This window comes from Varroa destructor, unplaced genomic scaffold (genome assembly GCF_002443255.2).
Source record: "Varroa destructor unplaced genomic scaffold, Vdes_3.0 BEIS01000001.1, whole genome shotgun sequence".
Taxonomy (NCBI): domain Eukaryota; kingdom Metazoa; phylum Arthropoda; class Arachnida; order Mesostigmata; family Varroidae; genus Varroa; species Varroa destructor.
This window is the reverse complement of record NW_019211454.1, coordinates 24,056,228-24,070,515: the sequence shown is the minus strand read 5'-3', so window position 1 is coordinate 24,070,515 and position 14,288 is coordinate 24,056,228. Positions and strand designations below refer to the sequence as shown.

General features: G+C 40.3%; 1 protein-coding gene and 1 long non-coding RNA gene across 3 annotated transcripts in view; one reads left to right on the top strand and one right to left on the bottom strand.

The window, feature by feature from the left end:
* LOC147758413 (uncharacterized) overlaps positions 1–3,782 on the top strand; it is a 98,904-nt gene extending 95,122 nt beyond the window's left edge. The window contains exon 3 of the long non-coding RNA XR_015327807.1: positions 1,510–3,782. This is a non-coding gene — a long non-coding RNA (uncharacterized LOC147758413). The remainder of the gene's footprint in view (positions 1–1,509) is intronic.
* The window catches only part of LOC111242789 (uncharacterized), a 33,464-nt gene extending 20,243 nt beyond the window's left edge, over positions 1–13,221 (bottom strand). The window contains exon 1 of one of the 2 annotated variants that reach the window (XM_022787601.2): positions 13,071–13,221. The gene's annotated coding sequence lies outside the window, so the exon portion shown is untranslated. The remainder of the gene's footprint in view (positions 1–13,070) is intronic. The other variant, XM_022787602.2, reaches the window with a different exon arrangement.
* Positions 13,222–14,288: the final 1,067 nt, after the last annotated feature.

The following is a 14,288-nucleotide window of genomic DNA, read 5'->3' as shown; positions in this document are numbered from 1 at the left end:
AATGTTTATATAGGTTGAATTTTTATCTGTATCGTATCCTGGGATATTACGGATAACGAACGAGGCCTAGGTAACAATTTTAGCACGGATTTGATTACACTTGAGTTGAGAAATATGCCTACATAGATATCGGTATTACATACGCGTAGCTGCTGCTCAGTACGAATCTGAGGCTTGCGAAAACATTCATTCGAGGCATTGTTATTAGAATTTCCTTGGTACTGAATAATTGACCCAACCGAGTTACGGACGAGATATATTTATTTGAGTTGCACGAATATATTCATCTATTATAAACAATGGTTTAGTCGTCTTGGAATTCGGCTTTAACTGGTTATTTAAGTTTTTTTTTTTTTTTCTCCAAAATCTAACTTGAAACTAGATATTTTCAGCAAACGAAAAGAAGTAATAAAAACGTTTGTTTGAGAGATAATTAAAGGAGTTTAGCAAAGTGATCGATTTTATGTAGATTGACAAAAATGACCCTCTTAAGAATAACTAGTCTGCGTGAGCTATAATCTAATTTTACGAATTCGCATGTTCTTCAGTAGCTACGTGAAGCTCTCTAAACATATGTATGAAGACTAAAATAGCTCTGCTCTCAATATTCAACATTTCGAAGGTACTCTCTTCGGACATGCATGTATTCATAATGCGCAGTATGAATTGTAAATTATGCAGTAACATTATATACGTAGTCCAGAGATCAATTTCTAGCATACTGATGACGTGTTACAAAGGAAACAAAGAACAACATTTGTTCTGTGAAGACCTATGTTAAAGAACACACAGTGAGAACGTATGAGAAAAGTATGGTTTACAATCATAACTATAGCTTGTCGTAGTTCAGTCAGTCTTACGATGATAATTTTCTGCGCCAACTTAGCAAATTGGAGACTGTCTATGACCGTTACGGAGGTATATTCACGTAATCCGCACAGAAATATGCTTTTTCCTGAAAAATATATTTATTTTGTGAAGGAATATTAGGCTATACAGTTCGCAAGTATCGTAAGTTTCTACGGACAGTCGAGGTCAGCAAACAGTTACTATCTTCAACACCGGAACTATCTACTACGCATCTGTAGCTGTCTTCGGCAGAATTTACTTTTTGCTATCGTCACTTCAACAATATGTCATACCTTTCCAGCTTTAACAAGAAAAAATATGTCAACTAGCTAAAAAATAAGCTGCAAAGATAGAAAGGACAAACGCACGACGTACACGTGCGCCACGCGTCACGTGAATGTCTGCATCGCCTTAAGTCGTACCACTTAGATGACCCGGCTATCAACGGAGGCTAAGTTGATTCAATACATACAGACACCTCGTCTACTTTCGGAGAACCTAACTATACCTGCTAGCTGACATAGATATGCATAGATATTGGTGACGCTACACATATCGATAGGCAAAGACAGACCCGCACAGCTGTACACAAATTCTGGGAAACCCTAATTTAATGTGTAGCTGCGAAAATAGTTATCATAGGATTTTGCTGGATTTCAGGAAGCCGCCTGCTGGCTGTAATGGGTATTATGTCGGTGTGTTCTGTTTAACTTGGCACGGTATACGAGTCACACTAGCTGTCGTCCCCAGAGGTGCCTAGGCGTGTACATCGTTTGCGCACACACGGAACGCGGCTTTTCATGCACCTTCGGCTTCTTAGAAGAAAGAGAAAAAGCGGGCAGATTTCGGTAGGAGGAGCGACTTCGTCATACACAGGAAATCGCCTCAGCTGCCTCGTTTGGGAGGGAAAGCAAAATGCTGGCTGGAATCGGCCTGCGGCTGGCTATGAAGCCGTACGCTGGTGGCGGTAGTGCTAGATCTTCCATTGCAAGCGCGAGATGAGCGGAGGGTGTCAAAATACCGATGCCTGAATTTCTAGAGGACAGACCATCTATAATAATACCGAATTAAGTGGCCATATCAGTATGCTTTTAAAGCTAACATCGACACGATATTTGAGATTCATGTGGATTCTTGGGGTGAAACTACAAGTTACCGTAGTTGGATCTCATTGCCATCGCATCGTACATACGCTTATGCTTTCTTCTTTCGTTTAGCGTCTCTGTCATCCCTGATATACGGGGCCAGCAAGTTGAAGGCCATCCTGAAATCCTGGAAGAAGGAAACTGGCCTATGAATAAGGTTTAGGAAAGCTGGAAAAGGCCTGCAAAAGAGCGAACAGTTGCGGCGGCGCTTCTATAACGACACTATAGCGGTCCCGAGCCAAGTTAGAGAGGAGAAATCTTCCAAGGTTAGTGGGCGGGTTTGGCAGGTTAAAGAAGAAATTGCGGTGTAAACAAACATCCGCTGCTCTGGAGGGGGTGTCAATACCAGGTCCAGTGTCTGTCACGAAGCCCCACCCTCCATAGCTATTCCACCTGCCACCTCCTCCCATAGGACGACGTTTACGCTACGTGGCTAACCGGCTTAACGACACGCAGGATGCAACTTTCTACCCTATTGGACCTTCTTGTTTTCTCTTTCATATTGCATTTTAACTACCGTCACGACAACGAAGACCAATACCGTGAACATACAGGCTTTCTGAGTGAAAGTCGCTTGTAATGTCAGCAATGTTATCCTTCTAAACGATACTGAACCTTCAGTCGGTTCGCTGGCTGACTATCTATTATTATAATAACTGTCTCTAGCATGACGGAACCAGAAACGCTATGGTCGCTTACCATATATAATGAAAATTGTTGACAAATGCCGTTTCCACATTGGACATACCGCTACGGCGATTTTGATTTCAGGCAGGAAAAGGAGAAAAACCTAAGACTATTATACATTGAACATTTTTGCAGGAATCGTATAGTAATGTCTTTTAGTTTTAAGTCTGGAATCATCTCAAATTTTGCATAGACCACTGTTCTCGTTTCTAACAAAACGATGCATTAGCGAAAGTAAACTATCTAAAAAGTAAACCTCATTCTTTGATACTACAGCTTGCGTTATTATAATGCAAGGTACTGTGTCGCATTATAGTCAAACAATTATAAATAAATAAAAATGACAGAAATGGACACAGACCTAGTCACAGGTAACAAAGCCTTTAAAGGCGACTGGTTTTCAGTGATCCGATTAACGCTTCCGAGAGGCGTAACCCTAAACACACGAACACACACAGGAAAGCTTCGCATCAATAATGAAAGAAAAAAAAAAAGCAAATTTAGTGCATTCGTGAGTAAAACGAGGCACAATTCATTCAAAAGATACGATGTCTAACTTGCTACGGAAATAGTATCGCCATCATTATTTGAAGGACGTCAACCTTAAAACTTGCAGAAATTTTCAGTTGCTAGAAAAACTAATTCTCATAAGTTCTCAAATGAAAATCCCTTGACCGAACAATGTAAAACTGCGATAAATAGGGTAACATTAGACAGACTCACGTATATTATTGAAATGATAATATATCTTTTTATATTTACACTTCCATCCCACTATGAATTATATATCGATTTCTTTCAAAGGAATCAATGTTTCCTTTGCTGTAAAATGGTGTTTATAGAAATGCTAAGCTTTACTAACATTTATTATAGTATAGGAAGCAAAAAAAAACGTCAATCGTAATATAAGAATAATTTACACGCATGAGAAATAAAATGGGTTTAAAATCCCCCAACGAATTTATGATATTGCGCTCAAATGTTCACAGCAGCATTGATTGGCTGGTATAATAGAAGTATTGTTCACTAATACAATTCTGATCCGTTGAGCTATTCTATAGTTGGTTTAATAAATTATACATAAATTCCAGCCAATCTCAACCAACGATAACCTGTGTTTTTTTTCGGTGGGCATTCGTCTCCGCTAGGTTCCTTCATAAACTACATTCATCAATAACAATTCATCTTTATCTTATTTTTTCGTCTTTTAATAAATCATTGATACTCATATACTGTTTCCTTCAGATAGAAAAGTACAGAATTATTCGCGTGACGTTTTACTCTACTGCTACTATTTGAAAAGGTGTCTTTTGGATCCATTTTAAAAGATAAAACTTTTTCATTTATAACAGGTAGATAGTCTCCATTTCCAAGATTTTCTTGATTATTAGTCGTTTTAGTTATTAATATTCAGTCGTATTCTTTTACTCAGTCCTTTACTATGCAATTTGTGTGCGAGGTGTTTCCGTTATATCGCCTGGGCATTTATGATAATGGTTTCATTTGTTTTGTAGTCAATTAGATGGTTCCATCGCAGCCGCGAGTAAACTTTAGAAGGTTACGATTAGTGTTCCGGCAATGTTTTCCGTTTTACGCGGGCATCCAGCGCAGCATAATCGGAGTATAATTTCTTTCCAGACGCACATTGTACAGGTTAGAAAAACAAAATTAAAGCTTGTCCAAACACAGTGGAGGCTCATTTAGGTCGAATGCATCCTTTTGCATAAGCGCCCGCCCTCTAAAGGTACACTTTACTGCTCAGCAGTGATTCAGCAGTGTCTGCGATTATATTTTCTGCCATAACACTACTTTATAGTAACTTCACGCCTTCATTAAATCAATTATCTCTTATTTTGCAAGTCTTCCTTTAGGTGGTTCGTGAAGTAGGACTAAAGGGGCAGCACCTCATTCTATTTTCCAATATGCAATATTTCTTAACTATTTCTTCGGCTTCGGTACGTACATATATTTTGTCAAGCTGATGAATTCTTCATTGCAATATTGTCGATTATGGTTTATACGTGGGTGGCTGTTAATCCTGGATTAGGGGCTCGGTTGGATAAGCCATACTTTTCGCAACATAATGCGTCCTACCGCGCCACCTTTCCATGCCGTTCGCCAAAACATTTTTAAGCGGTCTACTTCAAGTTGTTCTGTTGTCGACAGTCATTTTTTAAGTTTCTAACATCACTTATTTCGAGCTAGTCGTCGACATGGTACTCGATAGGGAAGACGGAGCAGGGTTCCGGGGGGATGGTTAGTATTAGGACAAATGGGGCAGGAGAAACCGCCTATCTTTGCCGTCACCTTGCTAAAAGAGTCTCTTCGTGCGACGGTGGCGAAAGTACATCTTAGACGCCGAAGGAGGAGTCTGTGTCAGGAAGCTCACGTTGCCGTAAAGGTTTTCTTGGTGGTCAGTGCCACAGCGGTGAAACAAGCAAGCCTATCGTTGTCGCGGCGCTGTTGAGGAAAAGGAACAATTTGTTCCAATTAGTTCTTTTACCGAACGCGCGTTCCGAGCTGGTCTGGGCCTCGAAGCTGGGCAAAAGAAGGCTTTTTCTTTCAGCAAAGTCCTTTGTAAGTCGACTCGGTGAATGGCTGTTTAGCTGGCGGCCTACTACATGAGTTCGCTCGCTTGATCGCTTGCTGTTGCTATTCGCTTTTGCTGACGGAAATAGCGGCAACGGCGATAGTAGCATTGCAAGAGCAGTGGTGGTGGCGATATCCATCTACTTCGTCTTCCGTTCTTTCCTACCGTTAGCCAGGAAAGCCAAACTGCCAGACACTACTATTACCGCCTACGTTTTCACTTTTTTTTTTACACTCAACGCCGTGCTGCGGAACTCACTGCGTGAGCGATTCTATCCAACCCCCTATTGGCTTCTCACTACACTGTGTCCTGGCCCGCTTTTGATTTCACCATTTTTCTACCTCGTGCCCAGACATTGCAATCCCCAATACTTCTTCTCGTAGGACCTTTTTTTTTTAACTACTTTCATTTTACTGAGGAAATACATCTTCCAACCGCAACTTGATCCAGAGAGTCTACTCTTTCGATGCGCGTGTAGTACTTCTGGCAAGGAAAGACAGCCGGACCTCGGTACGCGATGAGGTAACCTGTCGCGTAACGTGATTGTCAAATCAAACTGAGGTTCTGCATTTATCTCGCCTATGCTCATTATAATGGTTGATTACTTATTGGTATTGTATTTTATAGGCATAATATATTTCACTAGGCCATAATTCTATGTATACGGCTATTTGCTATTGGGCTGTGTCTTCACTTTAGCATTTCATATTGGCTATTGATAAAGCCTGTGTCGACAGTGTGGCACCGTTATCGAAGAAGATCTAATGTGATGTCGTTCTCTGTCAGGTATGCAATCATATATATGCTATGCAATTATCATGTAAAAAAACTTAGGAAAGCTCCTGATTCAGAACACGGCTTCTGTATTAGTTGGCCATAGTTTTACGCTATCAGTCTCGGTAAAAGGGTCCTGGCAATACGAGTAGCGCTTGATTGATAGATAGCTTTTTGACCTTCCATCATCTTGTGCAATTCCTCGCACCATGCGAATAGAGACAAAATGCGCTTCATGATTTCTCATATATTTGAGAATAATATGGAGGATTTATCCTCCACATTGTAATTCATTGGGCTAGGTGCCAATATTGCACATCTTCTTACACACATTTCCAGGTGCGGTCGCACGTTTCCGCTTAACAACTACAGCTGAAACCTCGTATCAGTAATGTTTTTAAATCTTGTACAATGGTTTTTGCGAGATTTGTTGGGTAGATTTGTTACATAAGTTTATTGCAGCAGCTTACATCAGTGCCGTTGCTACGACACGAATTCGCTTTCGTACTTGGGGTATGGAAAAAAACAGGACGGGATATTTCGTTTTCAGTGTTCACACTGTAGCAGGACTAGCGCCACACCTATAAGCTGATTCTGAGCAGGTCCTATCAGAAACTAAGGATTTCAGAATTCTCTGTCCAGTATTGTATAGAAGAGGATGCAATATGTCCTAGATGGAAGCTCAAAGGAGACTGTTCTATAGACCGCCGTAAAAGTAGGTTTACATAGTAAAATGCTACAAGCCATTTTGGACTATTTTAAAATAACTTTATGAACTACAAGGATGCTCGTCTAATATCAGCAAAAAACTGATTGATCGGGTAGAGAAATCTTTGTCAACAATATTCTGTAATATCACCGAAGTAATAAGTACGGTATTGAAAATAGTGGTCTATCAGGATAGCGGATGGTTGATGATAAGTCTGAAAGGATGTAGTAGATGCCAACGTTCCTGGCTTGTGTGATGAAACGGGTAAAAAGTACTTGTTTATGCCACCTTCAATTATTATCCTAAAATACTAGCGTAGTGATTTTTTTATACGACGTAATACACTTCTAAAAGAGGTTAGGTTTCGCATTGCGGGGCTGCCACTTTAAACTACGGCGACTTAATCTGGCCAGTAAGCAGCAGATTCCTCTTTCTAATATCCTATAGAAATGTCTGAAGCTTATAAGATATCGGCTTGCTATGAGATTAAATCTTGATATCATATCGGATCCATAGTTGTCCATTATCTTACAAAGACGTTTACCTTCATCGCTCGTATGTGCGCAAATCCGCTCAGCGGAAAATTTACAATTATTGTTAGTTTACAAGCGTCATTTTTTCATGAATGCAGCTGTTCGAGAAAGCTAGGACTGTCGGCTTTTCTTTGTAACCCGGAGAAAGACAAATGTAACACTGCCATGTACTTGATCCCAAACGTGATATTCCATATACGGTATATAAAGAGATTCTTGTTTGTTTATTTTCTAATAAACTTAATAGCTATACAATTGAAAAAATATGACCTTACAAATTGGTAAATAAGTATAGATCAATTTTGTAAAATTGTGTCAACGCTTAATACTCGAAAGTACTAACTGGTACGAAGGTAATACCAACCTCGAGGTAACCAATCCCACGAAACGGACAATCTGACGTTTATTTGGGCCCATTTAGGCGTCCACTGAACACTTCGAGCGCAACATAACTGCCCATAGGGAACGAACTCTGCGTGCATCATACGATCATCTGAATGTTTTTATTCGAGACATAATCGCTTTAATACACTGTCTCCCTATCATTCACATTATAGCAAACAACAGTTCCAAAAGAACACGTTTAACCCGGTCATATCGAGTTATATAGTCTTCTGTGACTGTATGTATAAGACAGTCATTTGACAAATATGTAAATGTAATTTTTATCTCTTTCGTTGCATTTTTTTTTTTGCTATTGTATTTAGTCACGTCTATAGACGCTTCTTATAGGTCAATGTGAATCACTGCGAAGGCTAAAATTAAGCAGCGGTATATAGCGTATTTGTTCAATAATTGTTTTAACACTGCCATTTTGCGATACAATCGATATTCAAACTCTCTTCATGATATAGTTTTGCCTGAAACTATTTTCAGGGAGCCGATGCAGAGGCTGCAGCGTTGATCGCCGCTTGTCGATAAGTCCACAAAAAAAAAGGACGAATAACTTTCATGCAGCTGTTACTTTGTGCAATCTTATGACGTCGTTGCTACAGATGGGAAAGATCCCGACACAAACAGGATATGATTTCCTCCGCCTTCGCGTTTTATAAAAGGAACTTGCCCATTCGACGTTTGCCGTAAGCCGGTAACGCTAAACACTAACTAGACTAGCGATCAAAAACTGGGTCCAAAATACTTACAAGGGACGAGCACAATACATATTTATCCGATATAGATAAACAAGTACGCAGGAAAACTCGCTATAGTTTAGATGATTTTATAAACGACATCTGTTTTCTGTCTATTACTACCGTGTGTCCGCTTCTGCTGTATCCTAACATCGTCTTCTATAACCGTACGTCAATCTATTTGACTCGAGCTAAAAAACGGATGAAGTCGTATTTGTAAGTGAAAGTGATTGCCGAGTCTTCTTTCATGCTCTCTCGCAACCTCCCACGAGTTCAGTACAATTTAATTGTGGTCTGCATTGCAAGCTGCTACTGTAAGACTTAGTTTTACACAAAAAATCGAACCCGTACCCTTGTCTCTGGTAACAGTAGTAGCAACTATGATTTTATCCTTGGCAATACCACTCGAGTTGAGTTTATCGTTTGCTGTGACGTTCGGTCCTACGGCCAAGTTTACCAGCGTGCTGGGCTGCGTTTATCATTACTACTTCTACTATGCCTAGTTACGGTTACGCACACCTTTACGGTGTACGTAAAACAGACTAGTATCGAGGAAGATGCTGCTTTCTTTATCGCTTTCTCTAATGGAAGCAGGGTGGGTGCCAGGCAAGAACTAGGCGTCCCTGTCGCCAGCTGGGCGAAACGAAAGTGAAGCAGTTCGTAACGTTATGTATAGAGAAGAAGCGCCGAACGCTGAGCAGCAGCAGTGGCCACCTGCACAGTAATAGCCCGGCTGTAAACTTACGCGAGCAAATCTGCACGTACGCATGTATGTCCAAGCCGGATCCAGAAACCCAGTAAGCGACAGAATCCAAATCTGAGAGAGAGAGAGGGAGAATATAGCGAGAAATCAGGACAGGACGAGAGAAGACAAACAAAGAAGGCGCAAAAGCCTACGCGAATCGCATACGTTGCATAGACGACTCCTACGCGCAGACCTTTACACAAACACATGTAGACAGATATGCTTACGTATTGCATGCATACCATTGACTCGCATACAAAATGATTTTGACCATTTAACGGGATGCTATCGACTGTGGCGTTATGCGCGTTGTTTTGACGAGTTTGTATAGATAGTACATATGGACGCCTTGTACAGAGTGCAAAAAAAGCTCTTGGATGTGTGTCCAGCTAGGGGTTGAAAGGTGCAGATCATTTCATGTGATCTCTGCGCGGTCTGAAGCGGTAAGCTTAAAGTAATGTACACAGAGGTGCGTAACGTCAAATTTGGAAGTTGAAAAAGGTTGAAGACACTTAAACCTAAATAGCAAAATGCTATTACAGACAGTGTTAATACTGAAGTTATATTATCAATACAATACAATGCAGTAGATCACCTGATGCAATAAATGTGGGTTTGCATAAACATTTTAAGGTAAGTACGTCGTGTTTGTCTAGTGTCATCTACTCATAACCGGTTGCAATACGTGGTATCAATTATTTGAAATAACACATTTTTAGTTTTTGTATATTTAGCCGCTAGGGTATATGTTGTCACGATAGAGCTGCACAATAATGCGTTCAAGCTGGCATCCCTTTTGACACGTTAGGAACACCGGTTTGCAGGCCATTCGTACCTTCTGAGCTTTTGTAAACTCCATTTTTGTGTCAACGATACTCAGGGGGGTGTGCATAGTAAAGTTCTTCCCATTAAAATGCAGTTCTGTTAGTTTTGCAAGGTGTTCTCAAATCCGATGTTTTACTTTTTTTTGATGCTCTTTTAGGATCCGGGAACGCTTCTAGCAAAATTGTTTCTAACAAGTATCCGTGTATTGCATGTAGGAGTGCACACTTGGACCGATTAAAGATTAACCATAGCTCAAGAAAATCCGTTTACCATTTTTTCGCGATCAAAAATTACTAAAATACAATAGCTGTTGAGACGTTTTCTATATTTTTACATGTTATATATATATATATATATATATATATATGCATATATAGAAAATTGAAGCAGATATATATATATCTGCTTCAATTTTCAACAGAAAAAATGAATTGGTACTCATCTTACTGTTATTATTGTCTGTGTCAAAGCAGCGCTCGAGCGATAGCTAGCTTCCCTTTTATGGGTGACGTGTGGGAAAAAATGCCAGTTGAATCCACCAAACTGAGTTAGATGATGACACAAAAGGGGTACTTGAACGAGTACCGCTTAAGGCGTCGTGACAAAAAGCCAACAACAGTATGTACACTTGGGAAGCGTATTCAGACACACCTGAAGCAAGATATTGACGACAGGAAGAAGACAGACTTACGTAGACTTCAGGGAATACATAAGCAGGCTCTTTGAGCTGACAGATGGCAAACAAACGCACAACGAGGAGCAGGCGGAACGCGCATTCAAAATTTGTGAAAACAAGCCCAAATCGTATTGATTTATTAGATTGTACGTAATTTCATATTACTCCTAACGACGTTACGTCCATCTAATAAGTAAAGGACACACAAAGTTCTCTGATGCATCGCTCATTTAAGAGAAGATTACTCTAAGCCGACGACACATGACCGTTTTCATCTTTTGCAAATAGTATTTTACTGTTAAAAGCAACATTACACTCTCAAGTGATACAAATACCATATTCGAAATAACGAGTAAGCAGGCAGATGTAATTTCAATTTAAGGTAGACATCTTTTACTACAAGACACCGGAGAAAACCTTAAGTAGCCTATCTATAGGAAAACACAATCTGATATACAACTTACCCAGAAAAAGAGGAGTAAACATATTATTGAACATATGAGTTAAAATAATAAACAAGTTCAATGCACTGTATATAGATTAAATCGAATCTTCGTAATATCACACTTGTATATAATTAAAATGGAGATCTTGAGGGAATGGGCTCGGTAGTCAAGAAGAACTTTACTTTAGTTTGTGCCCAAGGTCACTTGGAGATTATTAAATATTATTTGATGTATACATTGCAGCATAATAACAATTTTGATTGTTCAAGAGAAAGCTCTTCCCCTTGAAGATATATGTTTCGGATTGACTTTCGTTACTGTTGTTCCCTAATCAGGCTGCGATCAGCTTTGATTCGTCGAAGGGGGATAGAATTGGCTACAAATATTCCTATCATACAATGCAACCTCTACAACCTGTTCTACAGGTTTACTCTACTCTACCTCTACTACCTGCTCTACATAAACCTGTTCTCAAGTAATACGAGATAGGCAGGTAGGTCTCTGGTTAAAGGGGCAGGGTATCACCGACCCAATTCTCGCTAAGGAATACATTACACATATATATGCTCTCTGTGTATAATAATAAACGCTTATTTACTACTTCTCTGCCGAGATAACTTCAAGTTTTAAGTTAAAAACAAGTTCGGCATTTGACTTGAACACTACACTCTATGAATACAGCAGTAAATACACCATTTGGCTCGACGATATACTTGATAGATAATGTGGAGGTTTAGTTACTTTTCACTTAGGTTTTGCTTAAGAACGTTGATGAGAAGGTTTTATATTTATGATCAAAGGATGGATAGTGTCAACTGAGTGCCTACGAGGCTTTTTCACTTGAGGCTATTTGAGTTAGAAGCAAAATAATGTTTTTTTGTCATTTCTGAATCCAGCATCGTCGCGCTAAAAGAACGATTATATCGAGTTTTTTTTTGTTTTTTATAGGAGATATTCTCGAGAAGGAAGGTTACTTCAGCGTGAACGAATGTATAGCAATTCTAGATAGACAAGAGCAACTAGCCAAGACACACAAGGCAGAGAGGTCGCAAGTGCGTAGGACTAGCCAACAAGCCTTCACCTATGATAATAGCGCGGACTCAGATATTGCACAGGTCTAGCTAAAATAACAAGCATACGTAAAATCTCGCTTTGATACTTTTAGTGGCGTATGGCCGTTAAATAGACAGTGGGATTTTTTAGAAACATAGGAAAAAAAAATAGGGTATTTCGAAGATGAGGTGCTTTTTTGCTGCTGTTCGCTGAGATCTCAAAGAAGGAGCAGTTCGGCCGTCTAAGGGCAAATTGCAAACCGTAAACGAACGGAATAAGTATGTCGAAATAGTGCCGGGTTGTCAGTAATCATCGTTCTACTGAGATGCTAGTAAAATTCTACAGTACCCATAAAGTTCTCGTCCGCGATGAGATCCCGTGCTATACGAAACTCGTGTAACTTTGTAATCCCACTTAGTGCAATACGCGACCTCAAGCTAATGTATCGTTAGAGGTTTCTGTTTCGCAGTTGACTAAGCATTCGTTTGAAAGACACTATATAACACTGAAAATGCTGCTTATGCGCACAAGCTGTAGCAAACACCTTCAGGTGTTAAGAGAGTTATTGAAATATATTATGCACGCTATCAAAAGGGCCCTGATTCATATTAGGACAATTTCTGAATCTCTCTGTCCTGATTGGATGCTTCAGATAAACTGCACCATATAAGCGTCATACATATCCACATATAAATCCTCATGTAGTGATAATCACCATGTTTCATGTTACAATACATCGACTCGAATTTAGAAGAAGCCTTTAATCATATAGAAAGCAAAACGTATGTTCACACAATTAAAAAGCTGCAATAAGCTCAAGATTCACTCTAAACGTATGGATGTATTTTTAAGTCGTTTTACTTATCGGGATCGGTTGTTTTTAATCCTTCACAAAAGGCACTACTCACTGTGTTCATGACGAATAAAACAAACACTGGCACTCTACTTTACAGCTTCGCGGTTATTGCGGTTGAAATTATTCACGCTCCTACTCTGGTTAGATGGTCGAATCGAAGCGAGTATTAAACGCGATGCCCTGCGCTCCTGGAGGAGCGTGACAGTTCATCCCACACCGGTTTAGAGCGGAGGGAATCCAGCACCGTTACCATTGCCTTCAGTCATCGTCTTCTGCGCTCTCCTCTTCGTCATGGCAGCGGTAGCTGTCGTAGTCAGTATTTTATTTTATTCCATTGCTATTCGGTGGGTATCGCCAAAGCATCTGGTCGACCGTTATCGTTGCAAGATGCTACTGTCATCCGTAATAATAACCACTGGAGGACACTTCCACTATTTCTATCGTTACTATTATTAGTGCTTCTACAACTAATCCTACTGCCAATACTAAGCGTGGCAAACATCGCCATTATGCTTTCGCTTGAATCGCCGTAAATAACGATGCGACCGACCACGGAGCCTCGCATCGAACGAGCCTCATCCTCCCCCTAATGTCGACTGGTGTCTTCGGCGTATCAGACGCATTGCGTGCACCGACTGTTGGTCCGCACGATTGATCGCTCCGATGCGCGCGACATGGGGCAACAACATGACACATCAGTCAAACAGGAAAATGCTCACATGACGCGCACGCATAGATCTCACACACATTAAGATACACAGATATACAAATGTAGAAGCTTGAAATTCTGTTCCGTTAACACAGTGTCAATGAATCCAGGAGACAGTAAATTACTGCAATACCAGCGCCGACGGTCAACGTTGGCAAAAGCCGCACAAGAAGAAGACCGCCGCAGTCAGCTAACGAAAGCGTCAACGGTAACGAGTCGCGACAACATCGGCGATTTACCCAACACCGGCCGAAACTGCGATCCGAATAAGCAAAGATTTTTGCGGTTTTTTCTGCGTCGACTGGACACCGCGAACACGCGCAGTTAATCACAGCACGTTATCCTGTCGTTTCGTTATACCAAGAGCCATAAAGAAGACCACTGTCGCTTGGAAACCGGATTAAAATATAAAAGAAAAATAGCCAAGACTGGCCGCCTTGACATTGGTACTGCATCGGCTACTCCTAAGATTTTGTTATAAAGTATTATTATATAGAGTCAAACTATTGTTCGCGTTCTGTATGACAAATACATGCGTTCATAGGAAGCCTATGTATTGTG